Source organism: Dermacentor andersoni, chromosome 10, assembly GCF_023375885.2.
Source record: "Dermacentor andersoni chromosome 10, qqDerAnde1_hic_scaffold, whole genome shotgun sequence".
Classification (NCBI taxonomy): Eukaryota; Metazoa; Arthropoda; class Arachnida; order Ixodida; family Ixodidae; genus Dermacentor; species Dermacentor andersoni.
In genome coordinates this window covers 31,828,660-31,854,347 of record NC_092823.1, presented here as the reverse complement: position 1 = coordinate 31,854,347, position 25,688 = coordinate 31,828,660, and the positions used below count along the sequence as shown (strand labels likewise).

Genomic DNA, 25,688 nt, shown 5'->3' with positions numbered 1-25,688 from the left:
AATGCAGTCTCCACTGCGATCAGAATTCCTCCGTATTCATTATCCTTTACTAAATTGTTCATCAATATGCATATATGTACTGGATACGTTACCGTACTCACCGCCTAAACATAGAGGGCTGATCTTGTAATCTCTCCGCTATGCTACTTTCTCAAGGAAATTGAATCTATGGATGGATGGATGGATGGATGCAAAACTTTAATGAAGGTCCTGACGTACGCGACTCAGCGCGCTGCGGGCCGCCCCCACGTTGGGACAGTCAGGCCATGCCCGACCGCCGCATCGTGGGCCCTCTGGACAGCCCATAGTTCTGCCTCGGCATCGGGGCTCTTGATAGCGGAGAGCCACTTGTCCTCATTGATTTCTTCTGTGCCTCGTAACGAGGGGCAACGCCAGAGCATATGGTCTAGGCTAGCGATGTCATTGCAGTGCCTGCAAGAACCAGTGGCATAGGTGTCGGGATAAAGCTTGTGGAATAAAGCTGGGCTGGGATACGAGCCTGTTTGCAATAATCTGAGGGCTATATTTAACGTCTTGTGTGGAAGGGGAAAGTCTCTCCTGCCTAGATAAAAGTGCTGCGCAATTTCATTGTGTGTGGCCGGTTGATCTCTGTTCTCCACCACTGCGGGCCGGCGTTGGAGTTCACCATGGTCGCGGAAAGCGAGACCTCGCGCCTTGGAGTGGGCCAGCTCGTTGAGGTTTGTGGGGCCTCCCATGATGGATCCCATGTGAGCGGGGAAACACGTGAGGGTGTGGGTGGCGATGCTTTTGCCGTCGAGGATGCGACAGGCTTCCTTACACACAGCGCCAACGCTGAAGGCGCGGATGGCTGCCCTGGAGTCACTGAAGATATGGGCATGTTTGTCGTCCAGGAGGGCCAAGGAAATGGCCACTTGCTCGGCCGCACGCGACGACGTGCTTCCTACCGAAGCGGCGTTAACGGTCGAAACCCCGTGGTTGATCGACACTACCGTGAAATTGTTGCTGTTGCCATACTGGGCCGCGTCAACGAAGCAGCTGCCGCCAGGGAGTTCTGTCGCCCGGCGTAGGAGTGCCACCGCCCTGGCCTTCCTTCTTTCTACGTTGCGCTGGGGAGGTGATATGATGATGCTATCTTTCTGCTCTTTCGGAAGGCCCTGATAGGCGTCTTCGACAGTGGCCGAGGGGACGCCCATCTCTGTTAAGAGTCGTCTGCCTGTCCTGGTGCCGGAAAGCCTGAGAATCTGTGCCCTTTCTTGTGCTTCTGCAATTTCTTCGAGGGTATTATGAATACCCAACTGCGGGAGTCGGTCGGTGCGTGTGTATTTTGGTAGTCCGAGCGGGCTCTTGATCCCCCTCCTTACCATGGCATTTAGCTTGTCTCGCTCGGCCCTCTTCCAGGCGTGCATGGCCGCTACGTACGTGAAATGGCATAACAAGAAAGCGTGGACTAGCCTAATCTGATTCTCTTCGCTCAGGCCTCTCCTTCTGTTAGCTACCCGCCTGATTAGACCGATGACGCTATCTGTCTTCTTTGCTAGTTTGTGAATGGTGATGCTATTCGTGCCCGCCCCTTCGAGTGTCATTCCCAACATTCCAAGGGACGCGACTTTGGGAATGGGATCTCCGCACTTGGTGTAGAGATTAATGTCAATTTCAGTGGGGGGTTTCCAGTTATCTGGCTTGCGGCCCTTTCTAGTTGGGCTGTAGAGAAGGAGCTCCGATTTCTTTGGGGAGCACCGGAGTCCCGTGTCGGTTAGAAAGCGCTCTGTAGTGTCGACAGCTTCCTGGAGAGCGGCTTCGACTTGTCCGTCACTGCCACCCGCGCACCAGACAGTGATGTCGTCTGCGTAAATCGTGTGACCGATGCCCTGCACCTTGCCTAGGTACCTTGAGAGGTCGACCATTGCGACGTTAAAGAGGAGCGGTGAGATGACTGACCCCTGAGGGGTGCCTCTTCTGCTCAGCTCCATTTTCTCCGATTCCAAATCTCCAGCCTTGAGGATGGCGCATCGTTTGCTCAAGAAAGGTCTGACGAAGGCATGGAAGGACGAGCCTAGGTCGAGTTTGGAGATGGCGTCGAGAACGAACTCGTGACGAATGTTATCAAAGGCCTTCTCCAGGTCCAAACCAAGGATGGCTCTCGTGTCCCGAGTGCAGCGTTCCAGGATTTGTATCTTGATAAGCTTCATGGCGTCCTGGGTGGAGAGGCCTGGCCTGAAGCCTATCATGTTGTGAGGGAAAAGGTCGTTGGTCTCGATATACTCGGCAATTCTGTTATGGATGGCGTGCTCGGCCACCTTCCCTACACATGACGTCAGTGAGATGGGGCGGAGGTGGTCCAAGCTCGGTGGTTTACCGAGCTTTAGGATTAGTATCATCATCATCATCATCATCATCAGCCTGATTACGCCCACTGCAGGGCAAAGGCCTCTCCCATACTTCTCCAACTACCCCGGTCATGTACTAATTGTGGCCATGTTGACCCTCCAAACTTCCTAATCTCATCTGCCCACCTAACTTTCTGTCGCCCCCTGCTACGCTTCCCTTCCCTCGGAATCCAGTCCGTAACCCTTAATGACCATCGGTTATCTTCCCTCCTCATTACATGTCCTGCCCATGCCCATTTCTTTTTCTTGATTTCAACTAAGATGTCATTAACGCGCGTTTGTTCCCTCACCCAATCTGCTCTTTTCTTATCCCTTAACGTTACACCTATCATTTTTCTTTCCATAGCTCGTTGCGTCGTCCTCAATTTAGGATTAGTATGACCTTCGCCAACTTCCATTCTTCCGGTACAATTCCCTCCTCCCAAATCCGATTTATCTCATCTGCGAGAAACTCGATCGATGCATCCTCTAGGTTTCTGAGAACCTTGTTGTTAATGTGATCCGGGCCGGGCGCTGACCTGCCATTGAGGTCGTGTAGGGCACGAGGGATTTCACTGGCTTCCAAAGGCTCGTCCAGCGTGGAGCTCGGCTTCCCTTTGTATACTGGGTATGCCGCATCATCGGCCACAGTTTTGAGCGGCAGGTACTTCTTAGCTAGCATCTCCAGCACGTCCTTTTCCGAAGACGACTTCTTGGCATCGTGGAGCGCTTTAGCGAGGACACTTCTCTCGTTCGACTTGGTGCCGGAGTCGTCGAGCAAGTGTTTGAGAAGATTCCACTTGCCTCTCGTGCGCATCTGCCCGTCGATTTAATTGCAAATTTCATCCCATTGCTGCCTAGACAGGGCTTGGCAGTGCTCGTCGATCTGCTTGTTGATCTCGGCTATCTTTTTTCTGAGCTTGCGATTTAAGCGTTGGCTTTTCCACCTCTCGAGAAGTGATTGCTTGGCCTCGAGAAGGTGTGCTAGCCTGCTATCCATTTTGTTTGTCTGTAGATCCGTCTCTATGGTTTTGGTGGTGGAGCAGACATCTTGCAGAATTAATGCGCACCACTGGACGAGACTCTCCGGCTTTTCTCCATGGGCGGCGCGGGCCCTGCGAACCTCACGACTGTGTTAGCGTATTCGAGAACAGGCCTTACAAATGACGTGTAGGCTAGCAGCTTCGTTGACTTGGTTGCGAGCGCTAGGCTTCTTTTTAAGAAAAATAGTTTGCGCAGCGCCTTTGAGATTATATTACTGATATGTTTGTCCCATTTGAGCTTCGAGGTTAATGTAATGCCTAGATATTTGCGTTCTTCAACTTTGTTAAGTGGAGTGCCGTTAATTGCGTAAACAAAAATTGATAACTTTTTACTGGTTACAGTCATGATCGCGGACTTTTGTATCTTAATTTGCATCTGCCATTTGGAGCACCAATCAGCTATGTCAGCTAGAGAATCATTTAATTTAATATCATCATTGTAATTTTAATTTATCTGTATATGACGCAGTCGTCTGTGAATAGTTTTATATTGCAATTGATGTTAGCTGTGATATCGTTAATATAGAGTAAGAAAAGCAATGGTCCATGCACAGACTCTTGGGGGACTCCGGATGTTACTGCGACTGTGTTAGAAAGCGTTTTTTCGTAAACCACAAATTGGGAGCGGTTACTTAAGAAACCTTTTATCCAAGCAGAAAGTTCTATACCAAAAACCTTTTCAACTTTTCACAGCTATTAATTTGCTGTGACATACACAGTCGAAAGCCTTGGACAAATCGAGTAGAATCAAGTGAGTTTGACCACGGTTATTAACTGTAACAGCAATATCGTGGACTAGTTCCGTTAGTTGGGTTACTAGGTGAGTGCTAGTTACTAGGTGAGTTACTAGGTGAGCTCAAGAACTACCGTTATGGGGCTTCTTAAAGGAACTTGTCGTCAGTATTTCATTCTTAAAAGCCAGATTTACCCTTGAATATTCGCTTACCGTTAATCGTACGTCGCTAAATGTAGCACTTATAGATAACCTTTTCCCTGAACCTCTGTACCGAAAGGCGTATCTGTCTCTATTTGGTCAAGATGTTCTTTGCCGTGTCCGTAGAATGTGCATTGCGCCAGCAGCGAAAACGTTTTTCTTTAAGCTGCACACCTCCACACTGCCAGTTATAACGTCGGTTCAGGAAGAAGGACTGTATGTACCCTGGAATACAAATTGTAGACTTTGCAATCAACCCGAGACAATAGAACATTACTTTATACTTTGTCGTGACGCATTTCTTTTTTGGGACATTTTACAAAGAACTATCAAAAAAGACTTTCCTCTCACATATTATAGTATCCGGTTCCCTCCTTTCGAAAAGACAGCCAGTATAATACACCATATAATTTGTTTATGTTATTAGGACTTTATTCATTACGGAGAAGTCGAATGATCGACAGACATGCCGAGCCACCTCGCTCGACAAGGTCTATCTTCCGAGAAGAGACTGCTCAAGTCCGTGGTGTGGTGGCTACATATGATCCCGTCGCTGAATGGATTTCGCGTCTGGGCGCTTGTGTTTGTTTGCCAGAATTTTGAACTGTCATTCGACTGTATACTATCGGTGAATTTGTTTCTCTTGTATGTTCATATGTAATGTAACTGCATTGGTTTGACAGTACCGATAATTCCATGCAATAAAGAAAAAAAGTCTGGGGTGGTGCAGTGGTAAGAGGCTGGGCTCGGAATCGTCAGGTCGCAAGTTCGAATCTCCTGCAGAGACGTTTATTTTCACAATTTTTTTTATATTTTTCTTTTTTGTATTAACAAATTTACATAGCCTCAAAGAGGCTTCTGTCAATTTCTAATTAAATATTGATCAAGAACTACAGAACTTTCGACTACAGGACGACACACTACAGACAACAGAACGACAGACAACAGAAGTACAGAAACAACGTCCCAAAATACCACAGACTGAAATTTCCTGCTGTGTTTTTCAACTGGGCTTCACATGAAAAACGGTGTTTACCTGTATGATTCGGCAATAGATAGCGTGTAAGACCTTCCTTCCAGGCCCTCGCCTCACGAGAATTATCACTCTACCGCAAATAAAGCCAACCGTAACAAAACAAAACCAATCTCCTTGGTCTTGGCAAACTTCCGCAGTATACATAACAAAGTAGACGCACTTAAAGCTATTGCACATATCTGCTCAGCTGATATCATCGTGGGTACGGAAACGTGGCTAACCGAAGACGTTGCAGGTCACGACATCGCGCTTCCATCATCGTTCGTTTTATTTAGGAAAGATGGGGCTGATTTTCGACGAGGAGGAGGAGTGCTCATTGCGATTAACAAAGACTTCCATGCATCTCTTACCCCTATAGACTCTCCCTTAGAAATAGTCTGGGTTTCTGCTCAACTTGGTCATATGTTTTGCATTATAGGCGCCTCTTATAGGCCACCAAGTAGACATGCTGAATTCATTGAACTGTTAAATGACGCTATCAAGCAGATCCTTGTAAAGCAGCCGAATCGGCTCCTATTTTTAGCAGGTGACATTAATTTTCCCGTGACTAACTGGACGACGCTAACTGTTAGCTCCAATAGTAACTGACAGGATAACATTAACTTTCTTCATTTACTTCAATGTCACCAGCTCACCCAAATTGTTCACGAGCCCACTCGCGGTAGACATATCCTGGACCTCATCCTAACAACCCATCCTGAGCTCTCAGACATCCACGTCTCGGAAGAAATAAGTGACCATAAAGTTGTGCACTGTTCTCTTCTACTTCTACGGACCGACAAAAGAAAAACCAAAAAGCTTATCTACAACAACGCACGTGCGGATGTTGAAAAAATTAACTTGTTGCTAGAAAGTTTCACACATAACTTTCAGGCCAATTTTCATAACCGTACGGCTAATAAAAATTGGAAGTTGTTTCGTAACAAACTCAAAGAAACTGAAGATTCCTGCGTGCCAAAACGAATAAGCACACGTACTAACGATCCTTGGTTTACCACAGATGTCAACAGGGTACTAAGTAGGAAAAATATAGCATTTAGGAAAGCGGTTCGATCAAAGAAAGCTACAGACTGGTAAAACTACAAAAGCATTTCTAAAATAGCTGAAAAACAAATTTCTGAAGCCAAAAACAAATAATTTCATCTTGCACTTCCTAGTTTGATAAAAACGGACCCTAAGAAATTATGGAACACTGTTAATCCTAAAAGCGCTAGTACGGTTGCTGTTCTTTTGAGTATACACGGCAGCACCCTACCTATACAACATTGTGCAGAACAATTCGATAGCCACCTCCCACAAGTTTTTACGGACGAATCGCCCATTTACGATCCACTGCTGCTTCCTGAGGCCGATATCCAGATTCCTTTTTCTCCCATTCACATATCTGCGCATGGCGTGGCTCATGCAATTAAACGCCTCCCTCACCACACTAGCCCAAGACCCGGTGGTATCAACGCGAAGGTGTTAAAATTTACCTGCCAACACGCAGCTTTCCTGCTATCTTTCATTTTCCAGCAGTCACTCAATACGACATTAGTGCCAGAAGATTGGAGTTTCGCTTATGTAATCCCGGTATTTAAATCTGGAGACAGATCCGTTCCTAATAATTACACGCCAATTACACTGACCTCGATATGTTGCAAGGTACTCGAACACATATTATACACTAACGTTATGACTCATCTTAACCAGTACAACTTGCTTCATAACAACCAACATGGCTTCCGCAAGCATTTATCGGGTCAGACACAGTTATTTGGGTTAATAACGGACCTTCATCAAGCAATCGACTCTTCCCTCTACATTGACTCCATCTTTATCGATTTCTCTAAAACCTTTGATCGCGTGCCGCATAACCACCTGATGAGAAAGGTACACAACCTGTACCTGGATCAACGCACTACGCAGTGGATCAACGCATTTCTAAGAAACCGCTTTCAATCAGTTAAGTTAGGGAGCGTCTTATCAAGACGTACAAGTGTTGCTTCAGGAGTAAGTACCCCAGGGTTCGGTGCTGGGTCTACTGCTTTTCCTAATATTGACACGTGTACTTATCTTTATCGGGCGACCACGTTTCGCCGCCTAACAAATGTAATCGCACAGCGCGGGACGCGCCTGCATGTGTCCGAAGTTTTCGGAAAGTTATTGTTGCTTCTACCCGGCTGTCTGTTGTCGCCGAACCTTGTGTTATCTGATTTCATCTTGTGACGCGAATGGTGTAGAACTTTGTGGAAGGCACGCGGGTCCGAACGATTAGTCTGGAACATTCGACGACTGCTGTATAAAAGCCGACGCGCTTGACCCGCTGATCAGATTTTTCGACGATCGCCGACTGTGTTCGCCGATTTCGTTGTGCTATAAGTGTAGCCTGTTTTGTGGGCACGGGTTCGCCCAATAAAATCTAGTTTTGCCTTTCACAGTTTTGTTACTGTGTTCTTAACGTCACCACCACGTGACAGTATATATTATTGACATCACGTCGAAGGTAACATAAACAATACGATTATTTTCAGACGACTGCGTAATTTACCGTGCAATATCGAGCCCATGTAACATCATTGCTCTCCAGACTGATTTTGATGAGCTACCTCATTGGTGCGGCAGGTGGCAAATGGTAATTAACGCAGATAAAACTAAACATCTCAAGTTTACTTCCGCTGCTAACGCAAGTCCTAATCCCTACACAGTTAATAATACTATCATTGAAAGTGCAGCATCAGTAAAATACCTCGGTGTAAATTTTAGCTCTAATTTATCCTAGAGCACTCATATTGAACTGATTACTATCAAAGCCTTAAAAAAACTTGGTCTTCTTAAACGCCGACTACACCAAGCCAATCAGGACACAAAACATCTCGCATTCAACCTGCTAATCAGGGCTGCGATAGAATATGCGTCAGTGATCTGGAACCCTCATACGATAGGATAGGGATAACTTTAATAAAGTGCCGGCAAACGACGGTTCAACGTGTCGTGACGCTGGCCAAGCGTCGACCCGGGGTTATACCCTACTCCGCACTAGCCCAGTTGGACCCGTTTGTAGTCGGTCATGTGGCTTGTGCTTTTCGAGCGCACCCCGGGCCTGCTGGACGGCCCATAGTTGTGAGTCCTTCTCTGCACTCTGCAGTGCACCTTGAAGTTCGGGCGGGTAAGTCCTGGAGGTAGCTGCCGTCGGGAACCTGGCACAGTCCCACATGATGTGCCATTGGTCCGCCGTACCCGCTGCACAAACACCGCACAGCCCACTCGGATAGAGCTCTGGGTGAAGCACGTGCAGCATTGCGGGGGCGAGGAATGACGCGGTCTGTATTTGCCTTTGGATTACGGCCTCCTCCCGACTGAGTGCCGGGCGGGGAGGCGGCATTGTCCGTCGAGCTAAGCGGTAACACTTGGTTACTTCGTCATAGCTGGTCAATCTGTCCTTGGTTTCGAACCACCACACGGAACGGTCACTCTCGGGGGCGCGGAAAGTAAGAGCTCGCGCCGCCGAATGGGCCATTATACCTATACCATATTAACATGTTGGAATCTATAGAAAACAAGGCTGCTCGATTCATCCTTTCCCGTTACTCTCGGTATCAAAGTGTAACAGCACTGAAAATATCGCCAAATCTCCCATCTCTGGTCATGCGCAGAAAATTCAGCCGTTTATCCTTTTTCCATACTCTCTACCACAGCAACACACCATTTGCAAGTTCACATCTTCTCCCTGCGCCGCACACATCGGCTCGTGTAGATCATATGAAGAATAAACCCATTTTCGCTCGGACAGAACGATACAAATACTCACCTTTGGTCCTGGCTATTGAAGAGCGGAATTTGCTTCCTTCTAGCATTGCGGCTATTGCTGGAACATCATCATTTCAAAAGCTCTTTGCTCATACTTATAAAATTCTAATGTAGAATGATGTGCGTTTTTTTTTCAGTATGTGTGTGTCGGCCGTAACGTTCCGTGAAATGTTAGATGCGATATTTTGTAACTTCTGAAGGTGCGGTTTTTGTGTTATTTTGTGGGATTTGCTACATCTGCATTTTTTCAGTGCCTGTTCCTAGCCATTTTCCCCCCTATCAACTTGTACCTGGCTTCTTAACTTGTATATTTCTGTCTTTAGTCAATTATATTCTGTGTCTTATATTGTTAAGATTTCTTTAATGAATGCCCCGCTATGTAATGCCCGCATTGGGCCTTTAGGGTATTAAAATAAATAAATTAAATAAATAGATAGCCGGCGGAAAGTCCATGAAGCACCCTATCAATGCTAGCGCATTAGAAAGCACCATGTCATCATCATCATTTTCGCAATGTGCTGACCGAACCACTCTCCCTCTTGTGAAGATCAGCGCAACGAACTTGCCTTCTGGACAAACACACCCTTTGGACAATGCACAGCTGCACGAAAGCAATGGGCCAAGTTGTCTATTTGCGTGCTCATGACGAAAGTTGGCGTAAGGAGGCTAGATATCTACGTAGACACTGAAAGAGCGTGAATTTCTCAAAGACCGTTATTCGCACTAAATATAAAATCTCTCCCTTCGTCAACGTCTTCACAAAAGAGAATTCTCATTGCAATTGCGGCCAGCAGCGCCTCATCACGCGCTGCTCGTGATTGCCGGCTCCATTCTCTTCTGTGACGGACCTTTACCTTCGTCTCGAATATCTACGCTCTCTGCGTCCCTTGCCGAATTGACAGCTAAACCGAGCAGCATTCTGACGATCATGGGTAAGTGCGCTGTTCATGTTTGACCGTGATCGGGACGCCACCGAGTTCTGCTGACTGTTCGAAGGGTTCACTATTTGGAAGACCAACTGCCGTCTGCCGACTGTTGTAAAACTCGGGAGTTATTAGTGCACGTCAAGTATTGTAGCTACTTCGTTGCAAGTTCGATTAGTTTTTCCAAGCAGTGGCCACAACTGAAAGCTGTGACGGTGAAGATTTATGGGTATATCATCCCCACATGTTGGCGCGTTGTGATCGCGGTGTCATGGCACTTGGCGACGTTACGCACATTTGTCGAAATCGTCACTAGAGGCGCATGACATCCGAGACACATGTCAAAAAGCGAGACGACAGTAGCAGCGCGTTTGCAGCTTCCATCTTACCGGCATGATGGCGGTGGCAGCGAGAGCTAAATTATTGCTACGTAATACGGCATTCTTTTGTCATGTTAAACATATGTAAGGGTATTGATGCACCCATTTTCGTGCTGACTTTGCTAGCGTCATGTTGAATAAACCTGCATTCCGTATTTCGCCGCAATCTTCCTGCATTCTGTGCGTAATGCATAAGGTTCAAGCGCGGCCACTTCTAGCAGGAACACGAGAGCCCGTGTAGTAGATTTCCCGCGCTTTTTGCCGATCGCGCAGGTTACGCCTGCGCCGCAAGACTTCATGAGGCGCCAGTTGTGGGGCACTCTGCGCAGCAATGCCAAGGGCTTCGTGCTCCCAATAACAATGGCCGCGCCTGTATTTTTCCCGCAAGGACGAGCAGCCAAGCTGAAGTTGAAGTTTATTTTCACCACCAACAGTACAGTGTGTTTTACACAGAACAGTTGTGGCTTGGAAAGTGGGAAAAAAGCTGCACTGATGCAGCTTGACTGGCCCGACCTCCCATCCGTACAAGGCACCAGAACGACAGCTCAGCAAACTTCATAGTCTTAACGTATGATAGAAAAAGAAAAATAAGTAAAACGTGTACAATAATTATCAAGTGTGCATAATTATATGCGCCCTTGGGTACCTAAAACTACCTCAATCATTCACGCAGCTGTGTTGTGTTTTACCTCAATCGGCGCATCTATGTTATATAGGTATTATTATTATTATTATTATTATTATATAATAATAATAATAATTATTATTATTATTATGTCACCTAGGTGATTATGACGTAACCATAGTCCCAGACCGCACACGGCATGCTGCCGCATGGCATAAAGAATAGCGATTAGCTGGTAATCGCTTACGAAACTTTGCACGGGCGGTGCAGTATTAGAAGGTTAACGGAGATATGGTTATTTCGCCTAACTTGAGTGCGTGACTTCTGTTTGACGGAATCATGTACACAAGTTTTGAAAAATTACAGAGGCTTGCTTGAATCGAATTTAGTGCAGCTGCCGAATTCGCTATAGCTATCGCGCACGAGTATTTCTGAAGTTATTTCTTTACATCCTAAACAAATTATTTAGGAAATATTTTGAAATCATTGCTTTAGGCTGCACTGTAATTTGCGCTGTAGCTCAGTACATTGCGCGAAATTTTCGTGATAGCTCAGTTTTAGGAATGTGCCAATGACCATCCTAAGACCCACTCACGTTGAATATTCTCTGGAGTACAGTGTTGCCCAAGCGCTAGTCGGAGAAGCTGTTCTGGGAACCTATTTCCCTCGCATGACGGTTACTTGCATTCTGTTCCATATGAGGCACACGAAATGCGATACAGGCCACTTTAATGCGAAAGCAATGTATGCCTCATTACACGAAAAATCCGTCGGCGTCCACGTCACCGAGCGATGGTGCAAAAAATGGCCGACGGCGCAAGGGGTAACAACATGTCAAAAAATGCTCCCATTGCCGTCCAATTTCTCACAGAGGTTCATGTAAAGAAAGTAAGTGAATGGCACTGAAAAGAAAGTCCATTACATTTCAGTCGGGGTGGGAATGCAGCCCGGGCCTCTGAGGTGCGGCGAGCACGCATCCTGGAAGCCACGGCGGCTCCACGGTTCTGATTGGCTAAATGTGTGGCCTAGTGCGCGCGTCACTGCACACGCCACATTGCAGCCATGTGCATGTATAAATTTCTGGCCTAGTGAGCGCGTCATCCGGAACGTGACGGCGCAGCCGGTGGGGAGGAGGTGGCACTACGCCATGACCCTATTGCAAAAACCAGCGTCTTGCAGTGTGAAAGCAGCGCGTTTTTTGGCACTGGATCCCACTGGGTACGCTGGCGCTCACTGCGACGCAGTGAGAACGCTGGATAAGAGGTGGGTCACACTGGAAGAGACGCTGGTTCCACTGCCATGACGCTGGGGCGCACTGGTTTGCGCTGTACAGGCGCTGGTTCTCGCTCCAGTTCGCTGATTGGCACTGGAAACTGCGCTGGTTGTGTTTGTGCCGTGCTGGTTCCAATGTGCAAGTACGTGCGCTGCTGAATATTAAATGCTTTATACAATTTTATGGCTTGATACTAGTCTCTTGTCCTAAATAACGCTATATCTTGGGGTCCTAAATTCCTATTTCGTGTCGCGGCTTGGAATAAAAAGCGTGAGCTGCCCTGTTCATTCATGGACATTTGGCACTGAAGATCAATTTCGTTTTTTTTTTTCGTTTTCCCTTTTGACTAGGCCGATAGCTAAATTCTTGAACTAAACCACGGAAACGCAGAGGACGCCGCGTTTTTTAGTAGTTCGCACGTAACATATGACTGGGAGTTCTCACCGTTGTCCCAGTGTTGTGGAGTGGACATTAAATGCAGAAGTCGTTCAGACGCGCGCGAAGAGACCCCGAGTTCAAAGCCTATCGCTGACTGATATTATCGCACTGTTAACGAAGCTGAGGTGATTCGGGCGCTTCGACTTTCCCTGTTGTACTAAAAAAAAGTTCTGAGGCTCAAATACACAAATTTTGGCTTTGACCAGCTACCCGCGCCGAGATCGGTCCCCACCGAAGCTTAGGCCTAGCCTATCCGCCGAGTCCGTCTTCACGCTATCGGCGCGTCTAGGCTCAGGAATCAAGAAGTCTAACGAGGTTAGATCACTCTATATATCAGCTTTAGCATCGGTGTTCTTAAATGAACAATTTTTTCATGTCTACAGTGCCCGCACAAGCTGTCGCCGAAGGCTCCCAGCACTAGGCTGCGCTTCTCTGACGAAGATATATGACTAGACAGACGTGTTGACTAAAAGGCATCACTGAACTAAGAAAACGTTGCATATCTATCGCGTGAATAACAAGAAACGGCTATCGAAATCGGCAGAAACAGCCCATACAGCGTGTCGGGTCGGAGGCTCATTTAGGACTTTTTTCGAAGTTAAAATACCAATCGCAAGTGAAAATCGATGCTGTGGCGATTCCGAGCATGCCACTGAATACGGACAGCAAATTTTTCTTTGTAGTACAGGCGTGAGTTTTAGTTGCTGGGCGATAGCGCATCGAGACGTAGATCTGAGAAAATAAAACTGCTTCTCGATTTTGACATTGAAAATTATCCTTTAGTGTTGTTTTGCTGGTGTGGCGTAGCGGTAAAGTGCCGGGCTTGGGATCTACAGGTGTGACGATCGAATCCTGGTCGGAGCAGTTTTATTTTTACGTTTTTTTATTGCACTAAAACGCTCTTTGTTGCTTTCTGTAGAGCTGTTTTTCGCAAGAGTAGCCAGCGCCTCCCAGTACGCCGCGCCTGCCCAGCGCCGCAGCATCCAGCGCGCGGCAATGGGCCCGTACACAGTAAAATAATTTACACCCTTGATGGTGATAATTGCGTGTCATAACACCCTTGAAGGGTGTTTTCATTCAAGAAACATCCCATCACCATGACTTCTTGCGAAGCATAGGGTAGTTCTAGATGCCATAACACCCTTTTACCCACCGAAAGGGTGCACTGACTAAGAATATTGGGGGTGGGTGCAAGGGTGTTTTTGTTTATTTTTATTACATTCACAAACATACAGTTGTACGAAGAGACAGCGTGTCCTACGGCATTACAAACCAGTGGCGGATCCAGAAGTGGGCCCTCCCCTACCCCATTCCCTTCCCACCGAGACATGTCGGGCTTTCAATGCCGACAAAACTCCTGAAGAGAGTCCTCCACGTTTCACTGCCTGTTTTGATGAACTATTTTAAATATGTCCTGCGAAAAACCTGTTGCTGTTGCTACTTTTTCTAGTATTGAATATTTAACCAAAAGAAAAATGTTCAAAATGTTTTCAGTAAGGCAGAACTAGTGCAGCTCTTGCTTTTGGGACGCCAGGAATCCAGCAAAATGAATAGGCCACGTGACAGCATGCAGCTGGACGAGCCACAATTGCTCCAATGCAGTGCGGTCGTCTAGGTTTCTTTCAAGCACGACAAAACAGGCAGAAAAGGGCGCGACGAATCATACGCGGAAAAAAGATACGCAAATTCGGGAAGCTTTGACCCCACCTGACCTTTTTTCGCCGAATCAATAACCTCAATTCGTTCTACTTCTCTCACGTTTATAAACAAGGTAGGTTCGTTTGCAAACTTGAGCCTTCTCACCCACCACAATGCTTTGCTCAAGCAGCATCTGCAGAAAGAGCCGTGCAAAACGCTCATGGCATCGCGTCTGCGTCAATTTACGAAGCTGGCTATACAAAAAAAAAAACTATTAAGTTTGTAGTTGTATAGTAAAGGAAATTTCTACTGGCTTACAAACAGCTGCCAGAACGGAGTGCTCAAAAAGAAAGGGAGAATAATATGAGAAAGTATAGAGAACCAACGTACAACTTGCGATGCATACAGTATTTACAACACCGACTAACAGCGCTATTTACTCAAATATTTCCCCTCCCAAATTGGAGACAGTATTATTGCATGCATGAATAGGACATTAAGCCAATCATTGTAGATATAACGAGATTCCAGAAATTGGCGGGGCATTTGCAGACCCATCTTTGTTCACGGAACAGTGGCGAGGCATTTTTCAAGTGTGCGCGCAGTTGCCCACCTGCCAATTACGTTCGCGATGTCTTGACATATGCAGACCTGCGCGAGACTCGCCCGTCTCCCGTTGTTACATTTGTTCTTTCGTTTGAGCGGTCATCGGCCCCACTCGCTCACCCGCTCTTAAAAAAAAAAAAAAAAAAAAAAAAACGAGAACTGGATTGCACATTCACGACACCACGCAAATAAAGACTTTTCGTACTTGCAAACTTGAGGTTTTCGTGTAATTCTGCACATATGAAATTTCGTGGTATCGCCTATACGTTTATAAAGCTATTAAGCAAGTACTTCTACATCTGTCGTTCGCCCAAGCTATTTAGAATTTGCGTGAGCACACCAGTTAAGAAATATGAGCATTGTGAACTTCTTAAAAATGCCAATTAAAGCTTTTTTTGTCTCTCTCTCTCTCTTTCTTTGTGCATAAATAAAAAGACAGACTCGCAAATACCTCTGCATATTATACAATCAGGAAGGACCACGTCTCTTTACAAATGAACGTCCAAGCAATATATATATATATATATATATATATATATATATATATATATATAGAAAATGAATTCACTTACACGCAGTTACCAGCCCACCTTTGCCATTCCATTTGATTTAAAATCAGCCAATGTTTCTGCGAATAAATTTCCACTGAAGCTACCCGTAAACACAGAAAATGGCTTAGAGGTAGCGTAAAATAAATAGCTTGGAAAGTAATATACACATGTAGTTTACAAAAATATTTGTATTTATGCCTTGAAAACGAAACCGAAATTGAAATAACTTCCCCCGACGGGTGTCGCCGCTGTCGCCGCTACGTCATTTCCTGCGTCTCGCGGCGGGCCGCCGGGTGCATGTGTGTTATGGTGTGTTCTCCGTGACATTCTTGAAGTTGTGAGTAATTAGGTTGTCTTTTGCTGCGTTTAGGTTGTACCACCTCGTTAACCTCGTTGTTTTCGTGTACTTTTGCGCTCATCGACGCGAAGTGAGCGTCCGGAGTGATGGCGACGCGATTATGCATGAGAAAGAAAGGCAGCAGCGGCCTACGACATCGGTGTTTCTTTGTGACAGTGTGTTTACTATGCCTACGACGGCCGTCATTCGTGGCGAAGGAGAAAACATCTTCCATTCGGCCTGAAGAGTGATGAAGTGGACGTTTTGTTTTTCGGCGGAATGCATCGTCAACATGGTCCATCCACTACGTAAACGAAACGGCGTGCCCAGAGTACACATCGTGACAGCGCTCCGCCTTCAAACGGAGGGCCTTTTGCAAGGCGCATGGACTGCTCATATAAGGGGTACGTACGTACGTAGTCACGTTCAGCATCGCGTTTTTATGGTGCGTCATTGTGGTTGTAATTTTCGCGTAATTTTTTTAAAGGACAGCACAGGGTGTGTTGGATGCGAGTGTAGTATCTGTACTCCAGGCGTAGCCTACGGGCACCGAATGTGAAAAAGAAAAAAAAAATCGAATGTTTCATTGTTCACGTGACCTCAACTAGAGTTGCAGAGAATTAAGCACTGCTACGCGTCAGTATTCGGCGCAGGCAGGTAAATAATACTATGGTTTGACTAATTGCTTCATTCTGTTACCAAAGATGGGCGCAGACTTATACCGGTGTCACAGGGCCACTTTCGATCACGATCAAGCCCGCTCTGGATGGAACTTTTCGACCGCGATTGGCTCCCGTCCGCAGATTGTGCAACGAAGCCAAACGCGCCCAGAAATTCGATTCGTCAGGATCGATCGCGACCAAAAGTGTGCAGTGTGACAACCGTATTAAATGTCGCTTATGTACTTGTACTCAATTGTATTATTTTTTGTTTTTTGCCGGAGGTCACGTGATAGGTAATGGCGCAGGTAGCTTGCAATGCAATGCTTGTGCTTTCATGACTAGAACTAATGCAAAACAAAAGAACCACGACCATCCCGGCTATGTACTTATCCTTCGTTTTAAGTTGGGCTCGTTTGTTCTAGAAGCTCTCGTGCTGTTGCAGATGAACGCGTGGTTGCGCTATTTGTTTACAAATTTATCTTTTTGTATAAATAAGTGCTCTGAGGAAGCCAATTTTTTTCTCGTCCTTGAACTCTTGTCTTGGTTTCACGCAGGCATGCTTATTACTACTACTATTTATGTTTTCTTGTTGTGTGACTGAACCCTGCCTAAGGCGTCATGTCAGTGGTCAACAGTATTTTGAAATGAATTGCACTGAACGTCCCACGGTTATTGTACGTTTCACTACCTTATTTTAATGTCTAGTTATAAAGCGTATGGTTATTGTAACTATTCTTGGCCTTTATATATGTATGTATTAAGCTGGTAAATGCTTAATTGTATTTGCAGTTTTTAGAGGTTCTTTTATTCAGTGGTCAATCTCGGGTGGCATTAATGGTGGTTTGTTTTCTTGTGCCCATGCAGTTACAGTCAGCATGAAGCAATTGCATGGGAACCGACTGGCTGTCTTGGGCCTACACGTTGCTGAAAAGACAGTGAAGACGTCTGAGCCGACAGGTATACTTTTTTCATCACAATTTGCCTACATATTTTTTCCCACCAGAGGACGAAGACCTCTCCCAGTGAGCTCCAATTACCTCTGTCTTGCGCTAGCTGATTCAAAGTGAAGCCTGGAAATTTTCTGACTTCATGATAGTCTACTTCTCTACCATCCTTGACTACCCTTCTCTTCCCTTGGCATCCATTCTGTAACTTGAATGTGCCACCGGTTATCTGCCCTATGCATTACATGGTTGAAGAAGGCACTTGGGCTAGTTGGTGCTCATTGCAGACTTGAGACATCAATAACTAGCGTGACAAAGACAACATCAAGAAGCGCATAAGACAGAACTCTAGACTTTAACTGAAATTTTTGCTACACAGAATTTCGACAGACAGAAACAACATAGGAGCTATCGGAACAAATTGATGAACAGGTTAATTTCACTTACGAACTTTCTTGGTAACAGCCAGAGACGGGTGCTTACACACCTATTCCCCGCTTTTTTGATGCAAAGTGGTTTGTATATTTCCCTATGTACCTGATTCTGGAGCTGCCTGAGCACACGATTGCTTTGAAACTGCTCGGTGCATGAGCACGTATGGCGATGATTGGCCATGTGGCCACCAGCCACTACGGCTGCCCTGTGTTTCCTCAAGCCAAACAGGTCGGTGTTTAAACGACCACTTAGAGGAACAAAGATAGGGCAGTTGTCAGTGGCTGGTGGCCATCCGGCCAATCATTGCTGTAGGTGCTCATGCACTGAGAAGTTTCACAGCACTCATCTGCCCAGGCGGCTCTAGAGGCAGGTCAACATGAAAATATTCGAAGCACTTTGCATCAAAAAGCGGGTGATAGGTGTGTAAGCACCCCTTCCTTGGCTCTTGCCAAAAAAGAATGTTCGTATCTCAAAATGAACCTGTCCATCGATTTGCTCCGATACCTCCTGTGTCAGGCCGGGAAAAGGAAGGATGAATGTTGCTTCCATGCGTCATAGTCGCATCCCCTGAATCCTATGTTTCTGTGTAGCCAAAATTTCAGTTGAAGCCTAGAGTTCTGTCCTGTGTGCTTCTAGCTGTCGTCCGTTGTCTTTTTCGCGCTAGTTAATGATGTCTCAAGTCTGCACTACATGGCCTGACCAGCTAGCTCCCTTGTTTACTCTTTATGTCAGCTAGGATATCAGCTCCTTCGTCTAGTTTCTGAACCACGCTGCTGTCTTCCTGTTTCTACTGCCATCAGGATAGGAGTGGACACGACAAATGAAACTGAATGTCATTTAGACAGAGGAGCAGTGAGACTACCTGTGCTTTACCTTTTGTTGTTGTACATAACAGTTGAAATTGCATCAACACATATTTTTCCATGTTGTGATTTTCCCATAACTGTGGCAAATAAATATATAGGCTTGTAAGATACTAGAAATGCAGTTTGCTTAAGAAAAAGAATACTCTTGCACTTAAAGGTAATGTATATGATGCTCTGACTCCTTTGATGCATGTGCCTTGAGTGGTGTTGATGTTGTTCATTTCTTTCTCAGTAAGCTTTACTTGATGGGTCTGACTTTGTACAAACAAATAAGTTCTAAAGAAACCATAATACCTAACAGGCAGAATTGTCGAAGTTGAAAGCCAAGTTTTCTTTCATGACATTTTTTTCAGGCTGTACTAGTTGATCCATGATGTTCGACAGTGCAGACTTGTACAAAGGACGTCAAAAGTGGCGAGAAATGGAACAAATGCTATCGCCTCTTTCTCCATCCTTTGTCGAGTTCACATTGTCTAACGTCATCGACCAATACCAACTAGCCCGTTTGCGTACCTGTGCCAGTTGAGCCATTTATACTATGGTACTCTAAACCAAATGTGATAAATTCAAAATTGGCGCCTTTCCTATCTTTGTACAAATAACTGTTTCATAAAATAGTTTAAAGTCTTATGGTTGATGTCATGTTTCGACACCACCATAACCATATAAAATATCTTCATGGATGCAAAATGCAAAAGGTGCTTCTTGTGCAAGTTCCGTACTAGCCTGACATGGAGAACAAACTTGGCAGAAGGTTGAGCACATGCTCTTTTGTAAACAAAACGCATGATCGCATTTTCTTGGCAGTTATCGCACTGTTTTCTAATGTTTATCTGCATGGGCATTAATTATCTCAGCTGCTAAAGACACATCACTAGACACTGTGAGCAGAAAAAGGTATGATTGTGCAGTACTGTTGAAGTCATGCAACATTATGTTTGAGCAAACTGGCAGGGATGCTAGCTGTTAAAAAGAAAAAGCTGATTTCAAGAAAAATTTGCACTCCTATATATGGAATTTAAAAACTGCTTATAAGCTACAAAAGATTTCCAGGATGATCAGGCTAGTTACACTGGCCATTTGCTGATTCAATAAGGTTCACTGAAGCTTGTTTTTAAATTCACACTGTCTTTATATAGGGTGATGATTTTCAGTTTTGTGAAGTTTTTAAATATAGCCCTGTTGCATATAGCATAATTCTAGTCCTTGAGCAGGAATATTCCAACAGGCAGATATATCTTGCCTGAGAAATCGAAACATATTAAACTAATTAACAAAAATTTATTCATTATCTTTCGAATGAATTACTTTATGGCTCATATAAACGAAAATAAAGGGGCTTAACCGAGGAACCCGATGTTTATTAATCACATCCTAAGAAGCCAGCAAACACTGACACCAAGAACAAGTTAGGGTAAATTACTTGTGATTAATAAATGAAATAACGAAATGATAAATTGATGGAAAGGAAAGTGGATGAAAAAACAATGTGCCGCAGGTGGGGAACGAACCCACGTCTTCGCATTACGCATGCGACGCTTTACCAATTGAGCTACCGTGGGCGCCGTTTACCCATCCACTTTCTTAGGTATTTATGTTTCCTAGTAGAACCCTGGGAGTGTTTGCCAGTGCCACCACATATATGAGGCACATGTTGTAATTTACGAATCATAGCCAGTGAGATTACAAGGTGTATCCACTTGGAATTGATTTCCAGAATGACAGCAGTTTGGAGATATGCACCATCAAACTTGCCGTAAAAATGCACTGATGCACAAAAGTAACTGGAACACCCTTGTGTATTGGTCTTTATCAGGAATATATTCCTAAACTGGTGTCAGCCTGGAAGTTCAACTGCATATGTCTTCCAAGCTCATTAGCTACAATTCATAAATTGCAATATGTGCAGTAAAATAATTAGTTACGAAGTTAGTGATTTTTTTTTGTTTAGTTGAACATGTGTTTCGATTTCTCATGCTAGTAATGTCCACCTCTTCAAGTAATCTAGCTCAAGGACAAGAATTATGCCATCTGCCACAGGACATTTTGTAAAATTCCATAAAACTTAAAAATGATCACCCTGTACAATGCTACTACAGTGCTAAACAGCCAGCAGCCTAATCATCACATTTAAGAATGCCGTAACAACACTGACAAGTGCACTAATGTTTTCTGCGCTTCACAGATGAAAGATGTTGGCCATTAAAATGTTTGATCTCAGTGTAACTCATAACCAGCAAGATCAAGTGAAAGCAGATGACAAACTTGATACATGAAAGGCTTTCACTGTGCTTTGATTAAAATAGCTAAAGTTCTGTTAAGTTTGGATTCACTGTTGTTCCAGGTAAAAGCATCTAAATGATGAGATGCTAAAGTGTTCTTGCTTGGAAGATCATTAGTGAAAAACCTCTGCAATAAAAATACCAGCAGGATTATGTGCTTGCTTAGTGGAGATGGCTATGATGATGTCAGAAGGTGTAGGTAAGGCTTCTTTGTAGTAGAGATGCCGAATAGTTCTGACAGAGGGGCTGTTAGCAGCCACTGTGTAGGTCAGAGATTAAGAAAAAAATAAAGGTCAGCTTAGTGATGCTTAGTATAGTGATGCTTGCATTGTTTGCCTGGGAAATCTGAAGAACAGCATTGTTTGTGCCTCTTGTTAAAGGAGCAAGCTTCTGTGAAAAGGCTGATTTCTACTCCTATTAACAATGTATATTCCTGAGGAGGCAGGCAAAACAACAATGCCTTGTGTTATATTAACCGATGAGTGTAAGGTCAGTGTTTTGGCACGTAAACTTTGCGAATTTGTTTTTGCCTTGTGGCCACCACCTCCTGTGAAATAATGGTTGGCATTTAAGCTATTGGTTTTGGGAACAAGGCATTAATGTCAAAGTACCTCTTGATGGTTACCCTGTAATGCATAGCGAAGCATATGGCTGCACCTTATTTTCAATATAACTTGCTTGTAGCGAAAAGTTGCAGTGAGATGATGTGGCTTCTCATTGTAAACTTATTGCGTAAGAAAGGATTGATATATTTGTAAGCAATTTATTGGGCTCAACACGAGCACCTTTATTTGTGCACATTCTAAAGGGTAGTTTTGGGTCAGATGTCACACACGAAAACAAACTGCCCAGTGTTATTGCTGTAGCTTGAGGGCGGTTAAGGAAGTAATGCCTCCAAACACGCTACTGCAAACTGTAGTACTGCAAATATTTTGGCTCTTTATCATTAATGCACTAATGTTTAAGCTATACTATGTCACTTGCCCCATCTTCCTATCTATTCGCGTTCCAAAGTAATCGATCAGTGCATGACATCCAGTGGTGATGTCTGTTTGAAACAGCGGGCTGTAATTGAATTTCTCACTGCGGAAGGTTCTACGCCCTTCAACATTCATTGCCGACTGAAAGCAGTTTACGGGGATGCCTGTGTTGAAGTCAGCATTGTGCGGAGGTGGGCAAGGACTGTGAAACATCAAAATCCAGCCGCATCAAACATCCAGGATCAGCACCGAACTGGACAGCCCACAACGGTTTCTGATGAGGATCATCATCAGGCAGACGAGTTGAATCGAGTGAATCGCAAGATCAAGCAACACCAGATTGCAACAACACTCGCCATTTCCATTGGTTCAGCGAACTACATAATTAAGAACCTCCTGGGTTACAAGAAGATTTGAACTTGTTGGCTGTGCTTAAACTTTTTCATTTCAGTCGTCAGTTGCCGTGGCACCCAACAAGCGCAAGCGTTCTTGTAACGCAGGTCTTTAATGATGTGGTTCACTGAGCCAATGGAAATGGCGAGTGTTGTTGCAATCTGGTGTTGCTTGATCCTGCGATTGCCCCGAGTCAACTTATCTGCCTGATGTTCATGACCCTCATCAGAAGCCATTGTGGGCCGTCCATTTCGGTGCTGATTCTGGAGATTTGATGCGGCAGGATTTTGGTCTTTCACAGTCCTTACCCACCTCTGCACAGTGCTGACGTCAACACAGGCATCCCCGTAAACTGCAGTCAGATGGCGATGAATGTTGATATGCGCACAACCTTCCACAGTCAGAAATTCAATTACAGCCTGCTGTTTCAACTGGACGTCACCACTCGATGCCATGAATTGCTCGATTACTCTGGAACGAGAAGGTGAGGCGACATTCGATAGCATAAACATAAGTGCATCAATGATAAAGAGTTCAAAATGTTTGCAGTAATATTGGCAAAGTAGTGGGCTCGGAGGCAATAATTTCTGAATTGCCCTCATATAATTGTGTAGCCTGTCTCTCCTACATTCATGATGTGGCAGAATAAATGCCTTATTCTTTCGAAATAACGATTTCTTGGAAGTAAGCACTATCTGTGCTTGTTTTCTTTATCCTGGTTTTCATGTGATCTTGAAATATTAAAGTGAATGATGCAGGGAAGCGCTGCTTGTCATGTTTCGTGTACTTTTCCTGACATTAAATTGCAACAAATCATTTTGCAGGTAGAAAACAAGCAGATGGCTACAGCGATCAGTGAAGAAATGGCTTCATCTATGATGGCTCGCCATAGGACATTGGAATGGAGCTACACAAAGGCATCACCAGCCTCGCCTGTGCCCTGGAACATTGGTTTGAATAAGACTGTTCTTCAGTGTAGAACGACCACAAGACTTGTCACCACATACAAGGCATAGTGCAAGCTATAAATATTGTACAGGTGGCTAGAATAAATGACCCTCCATGCAGTCACTCTTCCTGTATCTGTGGTAAATGGGACCATTTCACGCAGAACACTCACACGTGATTATGTGTTTTCTCTCAAAGTTGCTATGCCATGCATTTGGAAACACATTACGTATTGTATGCACACCGTACATAACATTTTTGTGTGCTAGCGTGACTGTAGACTTACGAAACATACAATGAAGTGCATGTGTACCCGCTTCAACATGCCATACTTCAACGGCCTTATAGCAAGGGCTATTATATCGCTTATTACACCCGATAGGTGAAGGGGTAATATATTCCTGATCACACCCTTACACCCCATGGGTCGAAGGGTAATATGTTCTTCAAAACACCCTCAAGGGATAGGGTGTTATTGGAATATAGAATAACCATCATAAGGGTGTAATTGCCTATAAAACCCAGCTTTTTCTAGGGTGCTAGGGGGTTAGTTATAGACACTCAAAAAAACCCTTAGGGGTGTAAATTATTTTACAGTGTAATCCGGCGCACTGGGTCCCAGTGACACTGGGTTTTGCAATATGGGAGCGTATAAAATAAACGCATTTCACTAAAGGGACTTTAATGTTTTCGCATTCCAACATGTAAGCAGTCTGTCGCGAATTTAGTTTCCAGGGTTTGAATAACACGCCCTTTTTACCTAGTCGCGAAACCTAGCGAAAACACTTGTGATCTATTAAAATTGCTGAAGATAGTTTTTCACTGGTGAACACCAATTCCGGTCCTTGCATAATTATTGATTCTTCTCCATGGGCTTAAATGGTAAAGCATTTCTCATATTGCAACGCTACGCACTTTCGAAGAGCACTGTTGTTGGGTAACATATCTGTACTACAATTAAAAAATGCTGCTGTGCATATTGCAACTTCCTAAATGCATTTTGCCCTGACTTTTGGAAAACGCAGAGATGAGCACCATGTCTGCTGTGGAAGCCTCCGCAGGTAAGAAGTTCATTTGAGCGTGTATAGGCACAGTTTTATTTATTTTCTGCAGTTTAACATCCCGAAGCGAACGAAAGAACTATGAGAAAAGCTGTTGCGTATGACTGCGCATCATTTTGACCACCGGGGCCTCTTAATGAGACACTAAATAAACTATAGTAGTTTAGGCTGTGATAGTGAATTAATTTTCTGCAAAACCGAGAAAAGCCACTGCCCGAATGACAAGAGGCTCGGTAAACCATAAACGACGAAGAAACAAGATACGGGCAGCGAAGCTGCTTCGAACTTCTAAACGGAGCCAAAGAAACGGAGCCAAAGAGAACAGGCATTGAAGTCCGTGACGTCATACATACGCACTGGAACTAGGACTTTGGCACGAAATTTTATACGGAACTTTGGCACGAATGTTTTCTTCTAATAAATAACCCATTGGTGTCAAATTACCGGAAATACGGTTTTTCAAAGAATACCTTACAAGTATAACGTCGTTAAGCGCTTCTCTTTAATCTCCTTCAGGCGGTCGCTAAAAGCAGTGTTCAAGAGAGTGGTTAAACCGCCCTATCGAGATGGGGCAGCCTTCGCTGAGAATGAAACCCGCCTCTTCGTTTGCAACAGCAAGAAGCAATAGCCCCTGAGCTGAAGCGACGGGCCGAATTTCAATGCTAACACTCGCGGTATACCTTTATACAGATTTACAATAGTCAGGGAATAAGTACTCGAAACGGTGCTCATACAGAACGCTGCTCGAAATTATTCCTCATATGATCTCCATAAATGTGGGACATGTGACGCGCGAGGTGCCTGGCACCCTCCCTCGGCGGGCTGTGTAACACAGAGCAGCGTAGCTGAATGAGCATTGTAAATGATGATTTCTTGCCATAAAACGCAGTATACGTAGTGTATATCTATAAAGAAATAAAAAAACGGAAGACACTTTGCCGAGACTAAAGTGTGAGACGGCGGAAGCCTGACACCATTGCCAATGGCGATGGAGGCACACGCCACGGAGGCACACACCTCGTACACTGTTATGTGAATGTTTCTTTGTTTATTAAATGCCTGCAACGTTGTTCTGGAAGAAGTGTCTCTTGAAGTAGTCTGTGGCGGACTGGAACTGTTGCGGCGCCGTTTGTGGATCAGGAGGAGACGCGTCTTCCATGGCGGTGTCGGGGTGTAGTTGGCCATCCTCATCATCC

At 44.8% G+C, this 25,688-nt stretch overlaps 1 long non-coding RNA gene across 1 annotated transcript; it reads left to right on the top strand.

Annotated features, from left to right (window-relative positions):
* The first annotated feature begins 15,599 nt into the window (after positions 1 to 15,599).
* On the top strand, positions 15,600 to 23,554 carry LOC126519003 (uncharacterized). The gene is made up of 3 exons (XR_007596519.3): positions 15,600 to 16,325; positions 17,448 to 17,540; positions 23,308 to 23,554. It is a non-coding gene; the product is annotated as an uncharacterized lncRNA (long non-coding RNA).
* The last annotated feature ends 2,134 nt before the right edge of the window (positions 23,555 to 25,688 follow it).